The sequence below is a fragment of the Tachypleus tridentatus genome, unplaced genomic scaffold (assembly GCF_004210375.1).
Source record: "Tachypleus tridentatus isolate NWPU-2018 unplaced genomic scaffold, ASM421037v1 Hic_cluster_2, whole genome shotgun sequence".
NCBI classification, from domain to species: Eukaryota; Metazoa; Arthropoda; class Merostomata; order Xiphosura; family Limulidae; genus Tachypleus; species Tachypleus tridentatus.
This window is the reverse complement of record NW_027467782.1, coordinates 16,443,816-16,470,158: the sequence shown is the minus strand read 5'-3', so window position 1 is coordinate 16,470,158 and position 26,343 is coordinate 16,443,816. Positions and strand designations below refer to the sequence as shown.

Genomic DNA, 26,343 nt, shown 5'->3' with positions numbered 1-26,343 from the left:
TAACCCTCGAGTAGCTTTGTGCGAAATTCAAAAACAAACAAACAAACAAACCCTCTAGTCTTAGATGATTTCTATTGTAAATTCTCTGTATTTTCAAAATTTTTTATTATGCATTTAGTATCATTTTACAATTATATTAAGAACTTTAATGTCTCATAATCTAGTTATATCAAATCCAATACTTAAATTTATCTTTAAAAAAATCATTGTGTACGAGACATATCTATACCACTATTAAATAGTATTTCATAAGTGTAAGTAGTTTTACTATACAAATTATCAAGAAAACCTTTAGATATGGGATTGAGAATGAACTTTCAGCTTCATTTATAATAAGATATTATGAAACTGTATTTATTTCTATCTTTTAACACGTTTAATTATTTGCATATCGACCCATCTCTTTGTACAGTTCATCTGTGTCTTTCACACATTGCAGACTAGTCCTCGAAAGAACAAAGCCAACAATAGACAAGAGGTAATACTTTTTTCACATTCCTCGCATCTCTGTTTATTGTTTAAATAACAATACCAGTGGTATTTTACTTACTGACTGATAAAAGAAATATGCAAACAATTCACAACACAAGTATAATAATGTGTTTTAGATTTTAAAACTACTAATTAGAACACTATGTTTCTCTTCCCATTTATTCAAATGACATACGAACAATGTGAAATATTATATCGTGGTCAATGTTGCTTCCTTACACCATATTGTTAAACATGAAACAATGAAAGAAAACTGTACTTTTTAAAACAAGTGTTGGTCACAATGAAGAACATTGTAAAATGTCTTCAATATTACATCTTTAACCAATTATAAATATTATACTTCAACCAGTAAGAATTTACACATTTAGTTTATGTAATGTAGATTGTGCTTAATAGTATTTTTCATATATTATAGTAAATAATTCAGAAAGACAAATAAACATAAAATGATATTTAAAATATATTACTTTTATACTTTTATCGTATTATTAAAGTTATTTGTAGAAATAAAATAACTGTCCACACAATAATTTAACAGCTCATGTTCTAATAATTAATAATCTTATTTACTGAATGTAATTCACATTTCACTAGATGTCAGGGCAGTTTAGGTGTATGATGTCACCCTAAAAGTGTTTTCAATAGATAAATAATTTATGTACAACTTGACTTTAATAAAAAGAAGTAAATAATAAAACAAATTAAATTATTTTTATCAAATAACGTGAAACTTTAGACAATTAAAAGTGTTTGTAAAACAGAAATTGGCCTATAAACTTAGTTAACACCATTGTGTTATTTAGTAGCAAATCATATATTAAGACGTTCTTTTAGCTAAAGTTTTAATTGGGGTAAAACCCAACAGTTATGTGGGTATGCGTGGTACTATACTTTTATGGCCCAGGGTCCGTATAGTGTTCTCTCTATTAATTGTATGACCCTGGCATGTAGTCATCAATTGTATACCCACACAGTGAGTTGGGGAAGAAGGTGGATGGAAATGATCCTTCACTGACCTCTAAATATTCTAAAAGTAGAAAGAAAACATATCTTTTATTTGTTAGACTGATTTATTAAAAGTACGATAAAATTTATTGATGTTGAAATTGGTATTTTAGGATTTTAGTTATCCGCCACTGCAGGGGAACAGTTCAATTTGTTCTTTCTTATTAACCGAGAAGCTTCGGAAAAGGGCTATCTGTGTTTAGCACACATTTAGTATCTAAACTTGTTTTCAAGCATTGTAAGTCCACAGACATACCACCATGCTACTGGGAAGACTGGTTTCCTCAAGGAACAAGTCTAGTAAGTGGATTTTTCTTCAAAATCATTGTTACGCTAAGAAATATCTTCCGTAAGATGACAAACTATGCCTCAAAAAGCAACAAAAACGCTTGTGAACTTTCGTTCCAAACAAATGTGATGTCAAAGAGTCATTTTACATGTACTGCATGATAACAGTAGAGTCACAAATTAATTATAAAACACGAAGTACAAGTTCATGACAGTAATAAGAAACTTTCACCATTATACTTAACTAAATGCTTTCAAACGGAACTTACTGGCTCATATCAACTTACTTCAGTTGAAAAGAAAATCTCTATAAGGTCCGGCATAGCCAGGTGGGTTAAGGCGTTCGACTTGTAAACCACGGGTTCGAATCCCCGTCGCACCAAATATACTAACCCTTACAGCCGTGTGGGCTAGCTGCCTTCCTCTATTCTTACACTGCACAATTACGGACGGCTAGCGCAGATAGCCCTCGAATAGCTTTGCGCAAAATTTAGAGACAAACAAAACTTCTACGTCCTTCAATTCACGTTTTGTTGAAACAAATAAGTAGAAGGAAATGAGAACAAAAAGGTTAAAAAACATAAAATCCCATGTATGGTATTATACCCAGACGTACTCCTATGCCACTGGGAGAGTTACTTAACATTAAGAAAATCATTTGTTTTAAAAATTTATGCCAGGCCAGACCATGAGATTAATAAACCTGATAATAAACCTCACTCGTGTATCACCTGTTGTGGTAGACACAGAACACCAGATTTCCTACCCTTGTGATAACGTTTGTGCATAGTTCTTGTCAATTCGACAGTCTCTCTCGCACCTTCTAAACCTGATATATATACACCTACCCCACAAAAGAGCTTAGTGATGTGTTTACTGGCGCCGCCTACCTGCAGCTGAGGGTATTCGTTCCAAATTTGAGCTCTCAACAACACGAGTGTTTAAAATAGTTTCTATTTACTGGTGTTTGTGGATATTTTTCAGACACTAAAGTAACTCTTGGCATATTGTACATTGTGATGATTCACTCCTAACTACAACTAGGCTCCAAGACCTTTATTCTGAGACGCATATCAACAATACAATAAAAAATACTTTGGCGTAGAGGTCGCACCAACTAAAACGAGAAATCTGTAACCCAGAAATTCATGTTAACACGTGAATATATTATAGTGGTATTATTATTGTTACTATTGTAGTTATTTCTTGGTAATCGCAGAGCTATACAGTAGGCTATCTATTCTGTGTTCATGGAGGGGACTGGAACGACAAATTTTAGCCTTATAAACCTCATATTTTTCTACTATACAGCGAGAAATATAATACATGCATTCAACTAATATTTATAACAACAGATAAAAATTAAATGTTCTTTCAAGATTTTCTTTTTGTGAAAGTATTGCAAATAAACATTCTTTACAAGGTCCTTTGGTGGGTCAGTGGTAAAATTACAGACTTACAATGCAAAATCCGAGGTTAAGTTCTCTTCAGTAAATACGGTGGAAAGTGTATTAGAACTTTGCTTAATTAGCCAATCAAATGCCACCTCTGATGGGATGACGGTGTGGCTATCCACTTAAAATTTGGGATTAGAGACCTCCCTCAATAGACAAAACATATAGCCCTATATTTTTTCAAGCAAAGCTCTGGAGGCTAACCGTTATATCTGAGGTTTAAAATATTAATTTATTCGAATTTTGTGTTGGACAGAGTACAGATACTGCACTGCGACACTTTGCGCTTAACAACAAACACTTCCAGCTGTGAAACAAGACCAGATGTCGTTATTACTCGATAACCTCTTAATGATTTAGTAACTGTTTTTTGTGATTTTGATCAAAACAGAGGTCGAAAATCTTCTCTGATAATGTGTGTGACCTGCCATCTAGTGAGTAAAATAAAACGTAATGACTACATCTGTTTGTTTTTTAGAGATCATACACTTGTAAAATAGGAAATAAAAAACATATGGAATGGTAGTTATTCGTAAAATTTCTATGAGGTATATGTAAAACGAAATAAATTTGCTAATCAACGTAATGATTTAAATCGTTTCAAACACTATCCATCTACACTATCACTTTACTTGTTTACGTACTTTTTACTGTACCTAATATTTTGTTTTTGGATACATTTACAGCAATTCTACGAATAACCAACGATTTATACTTTTGTTAAAAATGTGATTTTACCCTTTGTATTAAAATTAGATTCTGTTTAGTTTCATAAAGGTTCGTGTTAAGATTGCCAATTGTTTCTTCTGCTGCATACCTTGACCACTGAGAATGTTTCGTTTTTTATTTTTAACACGCTTCAAAGTATCTAGTTATCTCATGATGTTCCTGTTGGACTTGTGTTGCCATACACATGATGTCAACATCTTTACATCTGGCCTTCTTCCATTGGTACTACTCTTGCTGTGATGGAGACGTTACTCTCAGATTAGTAAAGCTCAAACGAATCTTCTCAAGGCCAGATGGTTGGGTCATCTTGCATCTTCCTTTAATATTCCGTTTGACTTGACATTAGCAAAGTCTGGTTTAAAATGCTTTGTGGTTTGGTTCCTTTCCTCTCTTGACGTTCTTTGGTTTGATGTTTTTGTCTTCTCATTATATTATGAACGATTTTTTTGTTCCAGTCCTGCTTATATTATACCTAATTTGTAATTTATTTATCAACAGGTCTTACCTCTTATGCGGTATGTCGGTGTTGCATTTCCCCTGGAGAAAAGTTGTATATGGATTATTGATCGTCTTAGCATTTTATTTGAGGAAAGATAGGGCTGAGCTTGTCTCGTGGCTCTCTCTACATTTATATTCTGATAATAGGTATCTTGAGATTTCGTGTATCAGGATAAAATGTTTATCATTACTGTTTATCTTATCTGTGTAATGTCTGTTTTGGGATGGCAATCCCTGTTTGTCCTTTCTTTCACTACTCGTTGGGTGTGGAACTCAGGGTTTTAGCTCTCTACTTTCCTTGTTGTTTCCCATGTACTTGGATTCTCTTCTCCAGTATTTCCAGCTGTTCATCATTGTCAGAGAGGTTAGTGGTTTTGATGTTTTGTCATTGTAGAATCATTTTCTTTATCATTTACTGGTCTCTCGACATTTTCACTAAACTGTGGAACATCAACTTTATCAGTTGATTACTTTTGCAACATCAACTGATTTTACAGTAACTCCAATTAATGAATTATTTTATATGGCATAATTTATAAATACTCATAGGTAATTGATTATATTGATTAATCAAGTTAATTTTCCAGTTCTATAAATTATCATTTATACAACTGAATATGGCTAAGAGCTACGGAACTTGGTCTTAGGAAAATTTAACTATCACGCTTGCTGCTATAGTTTGCTTACTTATAGCCATTCAAGAATTTGTGCAACTTCATTCAGAAACTGTATATTTTTGCTAATGCTAACAATTATTACCTTTTGCTAATATAATCAAGTCCGTTTTGCAGAACTGCCTTATTACTAGTCAAATTTTCTTCTAGTCCTCCATTGCAGTCAACAGCAGTGCTCGTGACACTCTCAACACTAAGTCCACTGTGCTCACCGTAGTCACTCAACTCTTCTTCTTCGACTCCATGCTCAGTTATACTACCACTGGTGCAACTAGCTGTGTCACTGCTGTTCTTCTAAGTCTGACTCAGAATGACCTGAATCATTGTTTTCATAACACACAGAAATTAGTTAGCAATTGATAATGACAAATTTTTTGTCGTACGTTTATTCGACCAAACACATGAACTGGTTTGAAATGATTAAAAAAGGCCACTGATTTTATACTTTACATAGAACATGAATGATAAGAACTTGGAGGTCATAAACAGCACAAGTACGTCGTATACCATACACCTAAATATATCAAAATAATATCAGGATTTCCTAAAGCCTTTTGAGATGTTGACCCCCTTTAGAAATTTATAAAGTGGTCACTGATTCTCAAATTCTTAGAACATAAATTAGAAGTGAAACTTCAAAATATAATCAACTTTTATGATGCAATCATTAGGAAACATAAAATGTGAAAAAAGAATGAGGTTTTCTCTAAAAGTTGCCTGATGAATATCGGACTGTAGGGTTCAGAGTTTGAGTCCCTGAAGTTTCTAACATTAAACCTATTTCTCTGTCTCTTCAGAAGTCCAACCATTTACATGACTAATTGCAGTTTTAACAACATACAAACTTGGAGAGTCATACAGCAGTTAGATGCATAGGCCAACTTTAGCACAGGAGTTATTTCTGTCCTCCTATCAACACTTAAGTCCTTATTCACCCCTTTACAGTCTCACCAAACCAAGGGGATCAATATCAACCATTCTGAGAAACCCTAATTTACATGATAAAGAATTTTGACACACATTTGAGAAATTACAAAGTTTTATATTTAAATATCCATAACAAAGATATAAATGAAAAATATAGTTATTACTGAAATAAACCTCAAAAATGTGACAAGAAAAAACAAAGAAATAATAATATCTGATCGATTAGAAGTCATAAAAATGAAGAAGATAAATTGGAACTATTTTAAACTGTTCTGGTCATCGTTATGATGAAGTCCAAAACTTGATAAATACCATTAATAACTTTAATCCAACATGAGGTTGTTTGACATAATCTATTGCAAAACATAAATTATTTTCAAAGTAAAAAAGTCTCTGTCATAAAGAACGTAATAATATTGAACAATTTTATTCAGAAATAATACAATCTGTTAGACACTTTAAAATATATACTTACAATATTTAAAAATACCATGCAATGCATCTGAGATAAATAATAATGATACGATAAAATCTGTGTCACTAAAGTTACTAATGACCAGACAATATTTTTTATAGTAAAGATGTATTTCATACAAACAAAATTGAAAATGACCAATCCTGAAATTTTTTTAAAATAAAAATATCGTATTAACATTATTGTGAGATATCTAACCAGTCACAAGTTGAAATGGTGAAATGTATTAAAATCTTGAAGAATATTTATCTGGGAAATGTAATGTGACATCGTGGTTATCGTTAAGTTTCCACAAAGCTTTGTTAGCATTTAATCACTATGTTGTACAGCATAACTGTCACAGTTTTACATTTTTTAACATAAAGGGTGTTTTACCATTTCACTATGAATAATTTACAATTATAATATTTTAAGTACTTCTGGATATGAAATTTCATTATCTTGACTTCCAAATCACTTTTATAGTATTCAGTGCAAACTACAGACAAATACCCAAATTCAAACCTACAGCTTTATATAATTACATTTTCATGTTTACAAAATACAATTTCATGAAAGTTCTTAAATGGTGTCACATCTGTGCTAAAGTACAAACATTTAAACCTAATGGCTCAGAAGAGCTAATTTGACAAATTATAAACTGTGCCCAAGTACAACTGGTCACAGTGATGACCCTGTAAATATTTTCTGAAAACTGTGAAAACAGAACAGCTACATTTGTACAGATAGTTGGTGCTTTATTGACACAGTTTTGCAAGCCTGATAAAAGATATGAATATTCAATCATAATGAAAATAAATACATTTTTTATTGAGATTTGTTATATACCTTCTTCAGTAATTAATACTTTTCAAATTTTCTGGCTCTTTCTGTTACAAAGATTTATTCATAACCTACCATCATGAACTTTAACAAAGGTATCACCACCACAGTGGTCAGAGTAGTTAAAAATATGTTTGCTAACCATATTCTTAGACTTGACCAATCTATCTTCACAAAATAACACGTTGTTTTACTATTCTTTGATTGTTTGTTTAAACAGAGTATTTGTGATGAAACTTAGTTGAATGGACGATAACTGCTGTAAAATCACAAGTGTAGAGGATGACATTTTGAAGTCTTCCACTTGAAGACGAGAGGTGGAAGACTTTCCAAATGTTATCATCTACACTTGTTTTTCTCCAACAGGCAGTTGCCATCTATTCATGTAAGTTTCATCAAGTTATTTTACTTGTGTTATTTACATACAATAAACCTAACAAAATAAATAAGGATTTGAATCAAAATAATATATTGGTGTTACCTTCACTACCCTCTAAATTAAACTAATGTCTGGTCGTAAGAGAAACTTTTCATAGCTTTCAAACAGATATAATTTAATACAAAAAACACCTTTTAACAATGAGAAACACACCTAAAGAAACTAAAAATAAAAGTATCAGATCTCTAGTTTAGTTTTATGTTTACTAAACTTTTCACAAGATTCCTCTGTTCATCTCTGAGGACCTCTGCTTAAATATTTTACTTGCTTCACACTGATGGAAACAGTTTATAATATGTTCCATCTAATGGCATTCAAACCTTATTTGTAGCTATATTCTTTATGCTTTTCTTCATTGTAGTTCAGACTACATGCTGTGACATTATAAAAGGGTGGAATTGAAAAACTGTAATAATAAAAATAAGGAAAGAAACAGAAAATGTTTAATTATGTATTTAAAGTATGATAGTTTATTTATCTATAAACCAATGTTTTGGGATGGAATGAAAATTTGAAAATAATTTAAAGTCGCACCATTTACAAGAGATTCCCCTCAAAGCTGTATGCAAACAAGTGTTTACATTTTTTAAATTTTCTTTCCAATTTTTATTTAAAAAATGTTACAAAATGATAAAATAACCAATTCTAAAGTATTTTTGAGTTAGAAAATGTTGAATTAAAGTTTTCTATGATAACTATATTGGGTAAAAATCTTTTTACCTTTTACTAATTGAACTGGCGTGTGTGTTTTTCTCATAGCAAAGCCACATTGGGCTATCTGCTGAGTCCACCGAGGGAAATTGAATCACTAATTTTAACATTGTAAATCTGTAGAGTTACTGCTGTACCAGCGAGGCACTACAGAACTGGTAGTTATCTACTTTTATTTCATGTAGTAGTTAAATTAAAATAAACAAATTTTAACACCTTCACTTAATTCTGAATCTTCCTGACTAGTACTACACCTTCACTTAATTCTGAATCTTCCTGACTAGTACTACTTTGTTTTCTTCTCCTAGACACTCAGCGACAAAAATCGTTCCTTGATTTTCTTTAGAAACCTCTGAAAAATAAACAAAGAAGAAGAAACAAAATTATTTTTCAATGGCATGAAAATAACAAAATTTACTAGCAATAAACAAAACAGGTTTTTTTTTCCAGTATGTCACTGTCCAAAGTTACAAAGTTCCTTTACATAAGAGTAAATATGCATAAATTGTGTGTTTGTTTTGAATTTTGTGCAAAGTTACGTGAGGGCTATCTGAAGTAGCAGTCCTAATTTAGCAGTGCAAGACTAGATAGAAGGCAGCTAGTCATCACCACCCACTGCTAACTCTCGGGCTTCTATTTTACCAACAAATAGTGTGATTGAGTCTCACATTATAACAACCTCATGACTGAAAGGGTGAGCATGTTTGGTGTGCCGGGGATTTAAACCCGCGACTCTCGTGTTATGAGTTGAGTGCCTTAACCACCTGGCCATGCCAGACCAAATATGCAAGGGATCTTCAAGTCAATAGACAGGACTTAAGTATTTTATCACAGAATTACACAACCCTGACCATTATATCACACTGATTACAAATATCCCAGAACATTTTAACAAGCATCTCAAAATCTTTGGACCATCAGTTTTATTTGGCAGTCTCCACAAGGGGAAGTTTTAAGGTGTTAAACAGTTTTAAGAATTTCCAAAGACTAACTACCACATAACATTAATTTTTTTAAATGCATGTGACAATCATTCTCTTGTAATTCCATTGTTGGTTAGGGTGGTATTACTTGCATTTGAATATCACTCTTATACATTCTAAATTACTTTTTGTGTCACTACTTACTTACACAGGACCTCATGATTATAAAGAGAGCAACATGCCTACCTTAAGCTACAGGTTCAGTATGAGAAGTTAATTTTTTATTAATGGAAGCTCCTTGAAAAAAGGCATACAAAAGAGATGATGAGTTAATAGTGTGAAACTGTCCTCGTTTTCTTGTAAGGAAATTTTTTATTGGAAGTAAAAAAACTGATATATAAAATATTTTTACAGACTCATCTTGTGTTATCCCTATTACTAACAGTAAACCTTCTTGAATTTACAATTGAAAGCAAAGAGAGCTTTGAGAACATGGCTGTATCATGCTAAAAATATCCCTGGAAAAATGTTAATTTACTTTATTCAGTGAACTTTCTTCAAAGATAATAACAGCTGGGGCAAAATCTTGCTATTTGCCAATCAGCTATTTAAGGGGGAAGATATACATACAAACGTGATCACCAAATGGGAATGACTAGGGTTGTAAAATTTGTACAAGGATTATAACATAGGATGGGAAATCAAAAGATGGAATCTCTAACAGAAAAATGTAAAAATGTCTTAACTGAAGATAAATAGCAATGTATAAATAAACTTCTGTTTAATCCAGATTGTTAAATCCTCATTCTTCATAATGAACATTATGAAATGATTCAAGCAAATAACTAAAAATATTCAAATATCCTGTATCATGTTAAAAATTCAGTAAATTTTCTTTTTCCTTCACAATCACTGTACTTAATATCACATTAGGACATATGATGGCATGAACAAAAGAAAGAGGAACACTAAAAAATTTATCAGACAAGGATACATTGCTACAGCTGTACCAAACTATCCTTAAAACATCTCAAACTGAATGTTATGAAATAAAATATAATGCCACAATAATAATGTATGTTGAATAAAGTTGTGATGTTTACTTCCATAAAAATAATTTTACGTCATTATAAGCAGAAGTATCAAATGAGAGGAACATCTTGATATTGTGTCATAAAAATTGTCTTCTTATTTTAGTTGTTAAAAACAAACAGTAACAAAGGCTGTAGATTATATTCATCACGTTTTTATGACCTACAAATGAAATGATGTCTGACAAAAGTACTTGAGGGAGAAGTATATGTATCTAGAGTTGCATAGTAAATGTTACTACAAAGAACTGTGACTATACAGCAATATCTGTAAGTCACACACAGCCTATAATAAAACAATCTACAAAACATTTTGGAAACTATGTACTAGTCATTCTGTTAACAACTGTATTATTATTTCTTAACTTAAAAAAACAACAACCAACATCTCATTAAAGTATGCTTGTTTGTTATTGGATAAAACAACATAGTTTCATATAATATAGTACTCGTAAATACATACAAATTACTGTTTAAAACATTAAAAATTAACACCAGCTAACAAAACAACACTAAGTATACAATTAACTTTTAATGTATTCTATCCATTCATCCATCCAATATTTTCAGAAACCAAAACAAGTAATAAATATACTGTGTACATAAACATGTAAATATTGCTCTATATACAACTCAAGCAAAAAAATGGTGTTATTAAATAGGATAAATTTACCAAAAACTTATAAACTGATTTTATGGAAATTGTTTGGTTTGCACACAAAAGGCACTTGAAAACTATCTCCCAAAAACTCAGCAACAAAGGTATAAACAGATAAGTTACAATAAACTATTTTGTGGAAAACAAATGTAACCCACAAACAAAAAAAAACATACAATGTACAACACAGATAAATATCTTTCTCAGTTACTGAACAAAAAAACATTCCACAAAACTTGATTTCTTCAAACTGAAAACATCAACATCTAACACAACCAGAAAAATAAGTATGTTATACAGTTTCTTTGTAGCAGTTATAAGTTTATAATGATTAATAAAATATTTTCCAAACACACACACACACAAAAATAGTTCTGACTTGTTTTATTTGAAGTCTACTTATAAATATTATGTTTTAAAGTTGGTTTCTCTGATCAATTTTTATCATTTACACAAAAGCAAAAGCATGACAATATTATCAAATTTTATAACCTTTTAACTAGTGTTAAAATCCCAATTGAGTTAAATGGTTTTAGCTGTTTCCAGAAGTGTAAAACTAAGCATAAAGAAGCACTTCATAGTTCAAAACATCAAAGCAATATACACATATTTACACTAATTATTCATGTCCACAGTAACATACTATTCTGAAAAAAAAATTGCCTACAGTCAAAACAAAGTAATACAAAAGGCTGGGACAAGAAACAACTAAATGTTGAACATTCAAGAGTAAGCAGTTTGAATCATGATGTGACCATTGAAGTCCAACCTGACAAAATGGATTGTAAACAACTAAGAGTTTTTGTGAAAACATTTAAGAAACACAGAGGCTGATACCTTACAGAAGTTTCCACCCTTCATGATGGTTATTAGCTTACAAATATTTTGAACCCTTAAGACAACTAATGGTCACAGAAAATGTTAACCCTTATCACTAATCTCTGTAACTGTTGAAGGCCTGTGCAAGGGAACTTGCACTATCATTAACAAATTGTTTTATATTAGTTAAAAGGCCACTCTGACTTTTTTTTCACAACAAATAACAAAAACAAAACATGATAATTTTTTACTCACTATCTAAACATGGCTATCTTTTGTTAGAATTTTATATTGCTCTGTACCTTTTTTATTTGTCTGAATCTCTTGAGTTTCTTATATGATTCACAATAGGTATTCCATGAATTAAAAAAACAACAACATGATATAGTACTATACTTGTACTAACATAAATTAATATGTAAATCATGAGTACTAAGTCTTCTGTTTACAATCAGTAACAGGAGTAATGTTACAAAAATTCTTCTTCATTAACAAATGTTTACTAGTAGTTCTAGTGTTGTAAACATCTACAAGTTTGGGACCTTCAAAACTGGAATTTCATGTAACAAACAAATTAAACAAACAGAAGCAGAAACAGTATAGTGCTAGAGAGAAAAAAAAACCCTTAATGTTTAATTACATCTCTCCCATGAGCAGTCAAATTTATAAATGAAAAAGCATGAATGATATTAAAAAAAAGCAACACTTAATGACTGTAATTATGAAAAAAAATGGATCTTAACATATTTTTCATGAAGTATGTATTATTCACACAAACAAAGTAAATTATATTACCTTATTATTAACTGCAATGGACTATTCCACTAAAACCTCTTTGCAAAGGAAAAGTATTTAACTACACCATCTACCAGATAGTGGGTTTTATTTAATGTAAAGTACAAAAACTGTTGAAAATTATACCCCATAATAACCTGATGATGTATCATTCATTATGAGCCTAAAATGCACAGTACAACATAGCTAATAATTATTTTATCTAATTAGTCAATTACAATTCAACCAGTAGCATACTTATATGACAAGTAAAATGTACAACTTTAAATGTTTCATAAAAGTTAAGCACAACTAACTTCTTTCAGTGTCAAATTATTAGAGAAACATGTCAAACATTATTCCCATTTTTAAGATTCTTTAAAAGTCCTTTTCCCATTTGTAGACTATCCTACCAAACATTTCTTACAAGCATGAGATGTGCGAGATTTATTTCAAAATAAACTGAACACTGGCTTTCAAATACGCAGCACGTAAATATGTTTAATATTGAGTAAAAACCAGCTGCCAGCTCTAAGTGTCTGATGTAAGTAGAGGATGAAAAGTCTGTTTATACAATGACAAACAAATTATACTACTTTGTAATATTACTACAGACATATTTGTCTTGTATATGTAACAAATAAACTGAATTATTCTATAGTAGTAACATCATATGCTCTTCTGCATTAGTTTGGTAAACAACTTTGTCAAATTATTTAGCACCACAAAACAGTCACCTTATAGCAACATCAAGGTACAGCACAGTGACAATCATTTAGCCACTTTTTCATGGTTGTAGTACTGTTTGTTTGTTTTTAGCATCTCCCACTACATTAGAGTATTACCATATTAGCACATAACCATTTTTTATTCCCTTGTCATAATACTGTGATTTTCTAGTGTCTGGGACCACACTTGAGAAACTGTATTAAGTACCATTCTAAAAATCTCATAAAGGCCCTTGGTGTTTGTTTTGAAAACACATCTTTACAGATATTGTTTATGACTCTCTTAACACAACTATATCAGTGTGTTGAATCATAAAGAAGACAGTTTAGATCTATCATAGCTGCTATTTATTATACTACAAGGTTTGTTTATATTCTAATATCTGTATGTAACTTTACAATTAGTTGTTGAGTTATATTCAGAAAACACGAGGAATTCAGTTGTGTCACAACAACAGTTTATAAGATGATTCAAGTTCATTTTCTACTATCTATATATTACCTTGAGACCAAACAGTTATGAGCTAGCTATTAAATCAAATGGAAAATTAGAACAGAACTATTACATGTACCACAATAGCAACATGTTAATTTACCTATGGATTTCTTGAAATGTCTACATTCATACTATAATGAAGTTTTTTTTCCCTAAATTTCTAAATCAGTTAGAAACCTTATGAATTTTATTTTTTTATATTAGAAAATATTTCAGTGTTTGTCTTATATTGTAATATTTTACTTATAATTTCACTCAAGGTATAATTATTAATAGACTAATACACTAAAATCTGCCAGACAACACTGACCCGTGTTTAATGTCTTTTTTTATTATTTGTGTTATGATTACAATTTAATTATAATATCAAACTTCCCTCAGAATCACACTTTCCCTATTCTATAACACAATAAATGGGCTAAACAAAAAGTGATTTAAAACTGAGAAATAAAGCAACACATGGGTCAAATAATTTTAATAATTTAGTGTTATAAACGTTTTTGTCTCTCACAAAATTTTAAAACTATATAGCCAAACAATTAAAAACTGGTCAATATATTTTGTTAGAAATAAGTAGAAAGTGCACTTCTTGGCCTAATTTCCTTGTAAGGCAAATATTAATATGGTAAGCTCTGCTGCTAGAACTATCCATTTTTTAACAAAACTGTGGTAATGATGAGAATCTTTATATTTTATTAATGTTAACTGAAAGCCTGGTTCAGTCACTTCTCAGAATAATTGATATCAATGTTCTTGACATTGAACAGTCACATTTTACTAATTCATTAAACACACAAAAAACTGAATGGATACTTTCCATCAAGCCAGTAATTATAGGAAACCAAAATATGTAACAAAGGGAAGAATTAAGTACAATTATACTAATCACTGTTTGATGTTAACTGTCTGAGCTGTTTTAGGGCAGTTTCTACCAACTTCTTCTTGTCTGCTTCTCTCACCCTTAAGGGAGTAAAGAACATTAATTCACACTAAAAGTATGGATAGGTCAAATTAATATTTTAAAAAATTAGTAAATTATATTATCCAAATTTTCATTCACAAGCCTGAACAAGACCTACCTAAAAAAAATAAGACCCTTTAAAAAATGTTGCATTATTTTAAACTTGTATTTTTTAGCAATAATTTTATTTCTAAAACAACTTGAAAGGTAGTTATACACTTTTCATAAATAAATAAACATTGCAATTGGTACAAAAGCATGCATTATAAAATATAAAGTGTAAACACACCATTGTAAAGTAAAAAAAACAAACAAACTTTTTATCTTTATAACACAAATTTGCCCTAAACAATGTTCTAGGTAACACTGCATAACAAATCATTTGCTACAATAGAAAACTCAAGTGATTATTTGGTAATTAAATAGTTTTGGTTTCAGACACGTAATCAGAATTTGTCCATCACCTCCAGATTTTAAGATACTGTAGTATCTCACTACTTTATCAACAATATGTGTAATACCATACAATCAGTTCAGTTCAATAGGTTTATACTGTGAAATTAAGTTTACATAGAAAGTTTAATGAACAAAAGGAATAAATTTTGATAACTTCAGACAGTAACTGTATTGGTGTAAAACTCCATATATATTGTTCATATGTGCTGCTTGTTCTTGATAAAATTATAATGACTTGCACCAATTTTGCTTCATTCCCATGTTCACCTTTTCTGCCCAGGAACATTTGAGGAGTCCCTCAACAGAGCTTAAAATGGGCAGAGTGATACACCTCTCTCTCAACTGCTTTTCACTCACTCACTCAGTTGGTTACTTTGTCTGGCTCTGCCCACACTCAAAACAAAGTCCATCTTCCTCACATCATACCTGTGATATAATCACTTTCACTTCAAGTAAAGTCCAAAAACCACCTAAACAGTTTATGCTACATTTGTGTTGTACAGTTTCCAAATCTGGCTTCACACAGTGGCTAAATAAAAGAAGAACAATTGTGTCATTGACAATTTCAATGATACAGTGTGAGCCCAAAGATCATCTAACTTACTGTTATTTTTGCATTAATATTTCTGGATATTCAGACAAAACTAAACAATACACTAAATATCCAGAGATTGCATCTGTGATGAAACCAGTATCTCATGGGGATGATTTTCTTGTGTCACATCCAGCAGCAAAGTGGGAAATAGAAGTTATACTGCAAAAAAGACAATGAATCATCTTTACTTCCTTCATTTAATAATTTTACCCCCTGTGGCATCTCAGCATAAACTGCCTCATCTGATCACACAAGATGAACTAAATGATCAGATTTGTGACTTGTTTTATACTGAAACAGCATGGGGAACTTTCATTTACGGCAATGGAATTTATCATAAAAGTCTTGCTTCTCACTACAGCATGCAAGATACTTTGTGTTTCTGTACAAATGTTGATGCACTAATTGAAGAATCAAGTACTGATTATACTCTCAAGAAAGAAAACATTTTACCAATTCATCTAAAGTTAGTGTGAAAATTGTGCTTTTACATGATGGGAACACTAAGCCATTGGTTCCTGTTATTAATGCTGTGAACATAGTAGAACATGCAGCTTATACCTGAAGCAATCAAATATCCACTTCTGCTAAGTCTATAAAGTGAGTAAACCAAACACTGTAGCTTTTTGTCTGTCTGGGATAGCCAATATCATAAAATTAATTAAAAAAAACGGAATGGCCAGTGAGAGAATTACGTTCCAGGAAAATAGAAAGTTGAGTTCCAACTTTCAGTGAATCATCAAGATATGTTTCTTTCATCACTCCATCTATCTTATAAGTTTCAAAAAGTTAGTGAAGTAAAAACTAAAAGGTGGTATCTTTGTTGGGCCACAGATTTGGGAAGTGCTGATGAATGGTGATTTTGAAACACTACTCAGTCAGAAAGAACTTACTGCTAGGAAATCACTCAAACTGGTTGTTAAAGTTTTCTTAGGAATTTACAGAGATGAAAACTATGTTGTGATGATTAATGATATCCCTGAGAACTAGAGGAAAACTGGGTCCAAGATGTCACTAAATTTACACTTCTCACATTTTTAATTAAGCTTCTTATCAAATATCTAGGTGCAGTGAGCAATAATCTTGGTGAGCACTTCCCTCAAGTTATGTCTATAATAGAACAGTAATATCAAGAAAGACAGTGGAATACTGTGATGATGGAAGATTACTGTTGATTCTTATAGCATGAAACTAAAAACATACATAAAAGATACAACAAGTCTGTCAGGTATTTTGTAAAAAGAAATAAAAAATAATACCATGATGAAAGTTTTAAATATAGCTTAAGTGTATTTTCAGTATATAATTACATGTTGTTTTTGAACATTCTTAAATGCAATTTTCAATAAATAAATAAAGTTATCAGAGTGTTATTTTCATAATATATAAGAATATTTAGAATAAACCTAACATAGCTCAAAAACTAGAGGTGATCAGTAATATTCAACAATTTTTTAGAATCAGGATCAACAAACTACTCATGAACAGTTGTATTTTTATTGTGGTAGAGAAGCTTCTTTTGTGCACAGTGTAACTTCTAAACATATAATTACTGTGACTCAAACACTTATATGCTTTACATATTTCTACAAATTACTTTCATTGAATGACTTAAGGATATTTCAACACACAAACAAAAAACATGAATTTTATCTCATAACTAAAAGCTGGTAGTTAAAACCATATGTAACTTCTGTTATAAAGAAGCTTACACATAGAACAACCTTAAATATAAAATTTTCAAAATTACTTACAGATCAACCTATACAAAATATATACTTCATGATATTCCTACAAGTATCTATATTCTTAGTTATGCCAACTAACAAGACATGCTTTAACAGATATGAGGTGTTCTTTCATTATAAAAAGCCTAGACACCTAGTTATCATAAAAAAAGGTGAGGAAAACTATCGTATTTATATGCAAGAAAGTATCAATTAATTGTGCAAATTTGTGGTAAGCACTGTTAAATATATGAATAAACAAACATTCTGAATTCAAGTGGTTTTCTACTAAATGAAACTAATTATGGCTAAATTAACTAACACATTCATGATTATTAACTTCAAAATGTAAAATAGAATTTTAGTTATGAACATTATACCATAAATTTAAGATTTTATTTCTATCTACCTCAGAAAAATAATATATTGATAATATTTATCTACTTTGTATTCAATGTTTTATTACTCTCACATTATACGTGGAGATGAAAATGTAAGAATGTTTATTTAATTTGAAGCATTGGAACCTATCATCTTGTGAATATGTGCAAATTGTATGCATGTATGATTAACTGACTACACAACAGACATTCAACTATTATTAAACTCTAGACAGTTAAAACTGATTCATTAATAATTATGGTATTAATACAGAGAATTCTCAGGTTATGTTTAATATATTACAATGATAAAAAACATCTATGGAGAGAAACTTTTTGGTAATAAAATCTACAACTTTTTCCAACTTCTGATCAAAACAAAATACCTACATAGTTCAAATAAAAATTAAATGAGTAATGAATATTATGTACATCTAACATATCACCATACTAATGATGATCAGAAGGGTGTCATGGAACCCTCAATGCAAGCAAAGTTTTTGCTATAATCCCAAACACAAGATTCAGCTGCTTAGAAGGTTTAGTTTTGTTCTAAACACATACCTTAAGATAACAATGCAAAATAATCCTCATAAACAAATATATATATATCAAACAATTTAACCAATACTAAAAATAAACTAACATTAAAGAAAGAAAAAATAAAACATTACTTTATTCAGAGTCTACAACTATTTATCATCTTACCTTCATTCTTTCTAAATTTGTATTTACACCTGTTAAAGGCTAGTTGAGAAACTAAATAAGACTTAACTTTTAATTTAAAAAATGAAACTTGACATCTTGCAGGACATGTCTTGGAGTAAGACATCAATAGTATCAGGTATCTTAAGGGCAACATATGACTAGGTAACTAAACATACAACTTTTAAGGTGGCTATATGTTTTCATTTTCCTTTTTTAAAAATCAAAACATGCATAATAATTATTGGAAAGACTAACAATTTATAATAAAGCAGTATAGAGTGACATTTAAAATTAACTTTGATTACTTTTATGTTCCACTTACTTTTCAAGCAGAACTACAGCAACTTGTGGATTTACCCTTCAATACTTACTATTTTCTTGTCCATAGTCATGAAAGTAGGTTGCCCAGTCCCATGTCATGAAAAGATCTAGAAGTTATAAGAAAATATAACTAGAAAAATTCTACAAGAAAAATTCCAGTGCACCAAAATAAAGTAAACTGTTATATGTAAATTAACTAACAAAAATTACAAGAAGAAGGAATTGTACACCGTAAGTCAGAAAGTAATAATAAGAAATCAGTTTTAGTGAAAGGAGACTGATGGACTCTGTGACTAAACTAAAATAATTGGAAGATGTGATATCGAAAAATATATGTAACTATTTTACGTAGTGGAGTTTCCACAGTTAATACATCTTTAATTATATTTATTTGTTTGTTTTTGAATTTCATGCAATGCTACATGAGGGCTATCTGCATTAGCCATCCCTAATTTAGAAGTGTAAAACTAGACAGAAGTCAGCTACCTATCCCTAATTTAACAGTGTAAGACTGGAGGGAAGTCAGCTAGCTATCCCTAATTTAACAGTGTAAGACTAGATGGAAGTCAGCTAGCTATCCATAATTTAACAGTGTAAGACTGGAGGGAAGTCAGCTAGCTATCCATAATTTAACAGTGTAAGACTGGAGGAAGTCAGCTAGCTATCCCTAATTTAACAGTGTAAGACTGGAGGGAAGTCAGCTAGCTATCCATAATTTAACAGTGTAAGACTGGAGGCTAGCTAAATTACGTACTTTACATTCACACTTAGACACAACTAGCTATCATCTGATCTTAACATTAGTAACAGAAGGTGTATTTAATGGGCTAAATATAAGCATTGGGTGTAAAACATTATTGTAACAAAGGCTTAGTTGAAACACTACTCCACTGAAACCCTTGGTAATTTTTATCTTACTTTTGTCTATACCTCAATGTTAATAAACAACTGAAAAAATATAAATAAAATGCTATCTAACTTATCATGGTGCAATAAGTGAGCCTAGGGTATTATTTGTTTTATAATTAAGCTTAAAAATGTACTGTGCAATAACTTACTCTAAGCTCAATAAAGACAAAATATCAATTCTAAATCTATATAATTTCTGAATTAAATTGTTTTGTTCTATCACCAAAGTTAACAAGAAAAAACAAACAAACCAATATGTATATTAAACATTCACAACATAAATACCATAGATGACCTAACAATATCAATTGGTAGTTTTGTTACAAAACAATGATATAAATTGTAGACCATTACTATTAAAACAAAGAAGCATGACACAAACTGTTTATTATATATATTAACACCAGAGGGACATTTAGAGTGTTCCTTCTACCACACACATTATACTCTTTAACACTGTAACTACCTGACAGCCATAAAGCTTCTTATTTCCAAAGAATGCAACATGTAGATCTTCAATGTTTTCAGTTTACTAAAATGTTTAGTTAAAATAAAGTTATTTCAATTTTTAAGTCTATCTCATGCTACGTTTATCATTTTTATAAAGTACTTCATAACTTAATGTTTCATGAAAAATTCAAAATCTTCCTATTAACAGTAAGCAGCACCAATCTTTATACATATACTCAAAAGGTGATATACAAAACTAACTTTTATCTCTGTATTTCTATAGACTGATGGAACTTTTAGGTGAATAGGTCTATTCAGATACCAATAACTATTTTGAATCTATTCAATGTTACACAGCGTGGCTTTCAAATGCATCACTAAACTTTTGGAAAAGAAATATCAATAACTAACATACTGAGCAAGAGCAAGAATTTAAACTGAACAAAATACACTATTCATTTCAAGCAGGCCAAACTAGCCTAACAATCCTTTGACTGTTTATGTACATGTAAAACTGAATGAGTGCTTAAATCTTTATCAGTACAACATATAACCCAATAAAGGTGACATAAAATATCTTAACTCGATTGACTATTCCTTTTTTAGGATAATAAAGAGCAATGATTAGTAGGGCACATTACAAGTACAAATGTTGATGTCATTTATGTAAATAATAACAGAAAACATTCCTGTCATGTTTAGATGTACATAAAAGAATGTGTGCATTACATGAAAGATGGCAGTGACAGCAGTTAAAAAATGTTAAAACAGGTTTCACAGAATAGAAAAATAAAAAGGAACGGGTATTACAGAAAATGATAATGTAAATAAATGTATCGGAAACAATACTAATATATGGGAAATAGAAAAATTAATAAAAATATAGGTGATATTAATATACAGGTAACAAAAACTAATATATGGGAAATAAAAAAATGAATAGAAATATTGGTGATATTAGTATATAGGAAACAATCCTAATATACGGGAAATAGAAGCTGAGCCTTGAATACAGTACTGTAGTCCATATATAGAACAAGCAAAGCAGTGACAGCACCAGATCAGACCAACTTAATGTCAGCAAACTTGTTCCTGTGAATACCAACATGACCAGTTATCCAGAAAAATTGGATGTAAATAGAAGATAGAAGAAAAATAGGCCAGCCAGTGTTGAATATTGTGAAAATAAGGTGAGAATTAACACAAAGCGATTCTCTGACCAGTAGAGAGTGAAGAGAGTTGGTATAAATAGAACAGTGAGTGTACTGTGTAGCTTCGATATCATTCAGAACAAAAGAAATGCCATATAACTTGACAGTGAACACAGAAACTGTAGAGTGGATATTGTACAAAACCACCTAGCTGCAACAAACCATGGCAGATCCAATAGACTTAACTGATTTTAAACCATCTGTATAACTGGGAATGAAAGAATGGTTCAAAAGATGTTTGGCAATGAAAACAGTACAACCAAATGCAAGTATCAACCTTCCTCAGATGACTCAGAGAAAGGCAACAGGCAGAGGTGGTAATAAAACATAGTGTGGTGGGCTGATTGATGGAAAAAGCAACATCAATCTGTGACATACTGAACTCAGTCAGCTTCACCTAAATATGAAGACCAAAGGGAAGAATGGCAGACTGTATATTCCCAAAAAGTATAACCAGTGGAACCCAGTGTACAGACTCTGAACTGGAGACATATGGAAAGACCCTGTTCAAGGCTGAAGTCTCAGATGGTGAATAGGGTACAGCATCTTCAAGGCCAAGGTCCTGGCAGAAACTTAAATAAGAGACAAATAGTTCAGTTTTGAACAAAAAATCAATCTGCTCCACAAGAGGTGGAAGAAGGGATCTGGATGTTGAAGATATTCAGTGCCGTTGTACACTTTGTATTTCAGTCGGTTGGTTAAGTTTTACTTCTGTGTATATTTAACAATTACATCATTATATTGGGTCAGAAAGGCATTGTAAAGTAATAAAATCAAAAGCAGCCAATCAGGAAATGTTTAGAAAACTGAGGCTGTGCAAAAATAAAAATTCTTATTGCATTTTCACAATCTGCAATTATTTTGTATGTCCAACATTTGTTTCACTACTTTCATTACAGTTGGTGTTATGGTGGTGAAGATGAGAGAGCAAGTTTAGAGTTCTATGAAAAATAAAAAAATGATATTCATTAAGATGGTATTATAAGTAAGGTTAATTAAACATAAAAACCATGAAATGAGCACAATTAATTTTATTCTTAGCATGAAAAGTCACACTTTACACAGAATTACTTGACAGAGAATTCACAAATTAATGGATAAATGTTTTATGAAAGCAATTTACTTGAAATATAATTTCAGTTAATAAATGGCTTGTAACTTTTACATAAACATTTGGCAAAACTCATGATAATACACTTTATATATTTAGAACATTTCAGTAGTTCATGTAATTTCATGGTTACATGGAGATTACAGAACTGGTCAGAATGACCAAGCACACATACAGGTTTAATAGAATATAATTTAATTGATAATGGAATATGTATGTGGATCACAATCAGTAGCCTAAATGTTTTGAAGTGCATTTTTTAAAATTCTTCAGATACACTTGCCATTTTGGAAACTTTTTGTAAGCCTAATTTTCTTTTCACTTTTGATAAAACACCACCAGTGACTTCATCAGGAAAACTGCTCTTGATTGGATGCTGTAAAAATTACTTTTCATAAATGTACTTGCTACAGTTAATTTTAAACATGAGTGAGGAATAAAATCATGGAGAATGTTTATAATACATAAAGTTTGTTTTCAATGGCCCATAATTAATCTTTTTGTTAAAATACAGTTTACTACTAATTATTTGGTATTGGATACTTTTGTATTAAGGTGGTTAATTACCTCAGACACATTTCAGTTACATTGTTAACCATACTGTTGGCAAGTCTTTCTAGAATTTTATATCAAATCTTATTTCTTTATTGAAGAAATTATAACAAAATAAATAGATTTTATAATCTTAAAATCCCTTTCTATGGGAAAAGATTAAGTATAGAAAATCTTAGTGATTTACATAAAAAACATAATTAAAGAAAAGTTATTAATTCAAATTCTGTTAAACACTTATGAAACAAAAGTAACTTCTGAATTACAAGGTGACAAGTGCCTGCAGGATCAAACAACTTCATGAGAAAGATAATCAATATATCTTGCTCTGATCCACCAAATACTTATGAAGCAGTATACAGCTTTGGTCTTCTTACACAAGAAGGAATGGTGATGTATAAAGGACTGTTCAGAGTGATGCAACTTAAACTGATTATCAAGTAATAAAGAGGAAGTTATCTTTCTATTCAAGTCACTAGTTGGTCCTCGATACTCTTCACTTGAAATATTGTGTGAGCTTTGTCTGAGTAATGACACTGATTTGTTGTAAATTGTTCTCACTACAGCTACTAATATTACTCCAGGGAAGGAAAGGTTATATTAAGATCTCTTTATAAAAGATCAACAGACAGGGTTTTCAGTATGTTTAAAAGTGGGTGATACTAATGAATCAGGGAGATAATCCTGTCAGTGTACTATGTAGTGCTGGATTGTGACTCTTCAGCATATTTTATGCACAATATCTTAAGGAAGATCCAGAGGCATGCTCTCCCAGAAATATTTAAAATCAGAAACACCATTCTCTCTATTTTCTGGTCTCTTTTAAAATAAGGGTATAAAAAGTGATTAAATTTGCAATGAACATGTGATTTTGTGTTTCCTTCATTAGGTGTAAAACAACTTTTCATAAATGTTATATCTTTTCTCCTTTTGTAATGTGAAGATGCCTTTGAAGTAGGCAAAACTCTTTGGTAAATATAATTTTTTGTGGGGGGAGTGAGTGGGGTGGTTTGATTTACTGACTGAATACGAAACAACATGACTACATTTAATTTTGTATGATTGAGTAGAGAATGCCCATTAAGTACATACTACTGACCATACAATCTACATTACATTTTTCTCTCTCACAATAAAGTATTTAAAATGACTTTAAAACATATTTCTTTAATTAAGAACATGAAAAGTTCAGTTAAAATAATGTTGATGACTGAAATTTTACAAAATAAAATAGCTTGTTGACAAGAAATGTACAAAACCATAGAAACTAGACAGAATTAGGTAGATTCTCTGTTTTCAACTGAAATACGTGATTGACTTACCTGGCAACTTATGAAAAGCATGTTAAGAGCATTAAAAAAAGAAGAGAGAAAATAGATTTTATTTAAATATATAAAATATTCAGGAAGGATGAATGTGTTGTGATTTCTTGTGATATATCTAAAAACCAAAGGATAAGAATGTACAAGTTTAGGATTTTAAAAAGACACACTAGATTTCAGGTAAGACCAATTTTATCCTCTTAACAAGGTGTCATGCATAAACAATAAATTATCACTAGCATTAGTGTACAGCAACACCTTGCAAGATAGGAATAGACTCCAAGAGTGCATCCAGTGGCAAAGACAGGGTGGGCACATGATAATCAACCAACAATGCCACCCCTACATGTGCTCATCCATCACACAGCCTGTCATTTCTGTACAAAAAAAAAAAAAAATACTGAAAGGTAACTGTATTGGCAGGTTACTGGTATATTTCCTGTAAGGAAAGACATGCAGAATGGTAGGAAGCAATCTGTGTTTTGATGTCATCCAGATTACAACGTAAACCTCGACAGTTCCATTGTATCAAGTTGGACATTATTACTCATGTGCAAGGAAGTTGGGTGGAGAACCCTTCTGTTTTCGTCCATGTCTTTTGTTCTTTACTGTCTTTATTTGAGGGAGGTCTGTCAACCTCCATGGATCCTGTCCTGGGTCGATTGGGTAGGTCTATGCTGTTTAAAGAGGATTCCAGTGACTGGGGACAAGAACAAATGATCCTTTTGCATCTTGTGGTGGGAGAAGGTGATGCACCCAAAGAAATGCCTGTACCCAGAACCAGAGAAAGTGGATCTTGGGATTTGTTGGAATGTATGTTAGGGACAGAGATGGATGTTAAGCTAATTCATCAACTTTTTAACAATGCAGGTCAAAATCCTTTTCATTTGGTTTGAGAATGATTCTTTTGGAGACACAGAGATATCTGTCTGCACTCCCACTGTAGTTGTGGGATGACATGCAGCAGCCATACATCTGAGATGAAGTGCTGGACAGCAATTTTCAAGCCTCAGGATAAGTAATGTTATAAATCGTTTTCAAATGATGCATCTCTTTTTCTTCTAACCATTCTGGGCAAGAATGAGCACAGTTCAATGAACCACAACATGACGTCTTTGAGCGACCGAAACACTGACACTGGAAATATCTGAGAGGGTTTGTAATGTATGGCTATACCCTGCAATCAAGATAACCTGCCTTGATTGTGGCAGGTTGATGTGGTAATATAAATATCAGAAAAAGGATGTGTTACACTCATACTGGTGGAGAGTTGTTGAATGCTAATTTACACATGTGGCATACATGTGTAATTAGATAGTAATTCACAGCTAGTAGTGAGTGACAATCTGTGCACGAGAAGGAAATCATATGAAAAATAGCTATAACTGTGAAAAAGGGTGGGTAATTGCACTGGAATTTCAATGTGTTTTTTCAGTAAAACTTTACGTGTTATGTTATTTTCCCCATTCTAACTCTACACCTCATATACCGTGAAAAGAAAACATATTGCCCTTTTTATTTTCAAGAATGACTTCACGACACATTTGACTATCTTAAATAGCTTTAAGCCCTTTACAATATATGTATATTTATGCTTAAATTTTATTGCTCTTTGAACTGTGTCTAACTAATGA

The 26,343-nt window shown here is 31.1% G+C and overlaps 1 long non-coding RNA gene across 16 annotated transcripts in view; it reads right to left on the bottom strand.

The window, feature by feature from the left end:
* Nucleotides 1-4,477: 4,477 nt before the first annotated feature.
* LOC143242426 (uncharacterized) overlaps nucleotides 4,478-26,343 on the bottom strand; it is a 30,757-nt gene continuing 8,891 nt past the window's right edge. For 3 of the 16 annotated variants that reach the window (XR_013022657.1, XR_013022662.1, XR_013022666.1), the window contains exons 2-4: nucleotides 23,119-23,211; nucleotides 19,205-19,261; nucleotides 6,482-8,869 (exon numbers count right to left, since the gene is read on the bottom strand). This is a non-coding gene — a long non-coding RNA (uncharacterized LOC143242426). Of the gene's footprint in view, nucleotides 4,910-5,228; nucleotides 5,459-6,481; nucleotides 8,870-12,183; nucleotides 14,967-15,690; nucleotides 16,178-19,204; nucleotides 19,262-19,908; nucleotides 20,596-23,118; nucleotides 23,212-26,343 lie in introns of those variants that run through there. The other 13 variants (XR_013022664.1, XR_013022669.1, XR_013022659.1 and 10 more) reach the window with 13 other exon arrangements.